The sequence below is a fragment of the Arachis duranensis genome, chromosome 5 (assembly GCF_000817695.3).
Source record: "Arachis duranensis cultivar V14167 chromosome 5, aradu.V14167.gnm2.J7QH, whole genome shotgun sequence".
NCBI classification, from domain to species: Eukaryota; Viridiplantae; Streptophyta; class Magnoliopsida; order Fabales; family Fabaceae; genus Arachis; species Arachis duranensis.
In genome coordinates this window covers 102,022,228-102,022,751 of record NC_029776.3, presented here as the reverse complement: position 1 = coordinate 102,022,751, position 524 = coordinate 102,022,228, and the positions used below count along the sequence as shown (strand labels likewise).

Sequence of the window (524 nt, the reverse complement as noted above, 5' to 3'; positions counted from 1 at the left end):
GCTGGATTTGGTGGAAGTACTTTTCATTTATAAAGTTCGAAACCTATTTTCACAAAGTAAATATCCATGATTCTACCTGCTAAAAGAATCACCATTAGTTCTGCATTAGATACTTTTTGTCTTAGCTGTTTTTCTGTCTCAAGTTATTATTGCTTGGCATTGAAGTCTTTTATGATAGTTGTACAATTTATATGAAAGTAGAAATAAAGCGAAAGCCTAAAATTAATTTGTTGTATTCCACTTTTAAGTAGTCTTTGTCCCTTGATTCATCTTGTGATGTTAATTTGATTAAGAAAGGAAGCTTTGTGCTTAACTTTACATCTCATTGAACTCTCATGCTTGAAGAATACTGAACAGTTATTTTGCAATCATATCTTGCCTCCTTTTTTACCTTTTCCCAGAAACTGCCCTAAGCATATAATCTTGACATATAATTTGATGATATAGTTCTGTGGAATCTGAAAATTGCACTAACAGAAGTTGATTATTCCCGTTCATTGTTTCTTTTTTTTTTTTTTAATTTA

General features: G+C 30.3%; 1 protein-coding gene across 2 annotated transcripts in view; it reads left to right on the top strand.

Moving 5' to 3' along the window:
• LOC107491284 (SUPPRESSOR OF GAMMA RESPONSE 1) overlaps window positions 1–524 on the top strand; it is a 4,495-nt gene that overhangs the window by 2,799 nt on the left and 1,172 nt on the right. The gene's annotated exons all lie outside the window — the stretch shown is intronic.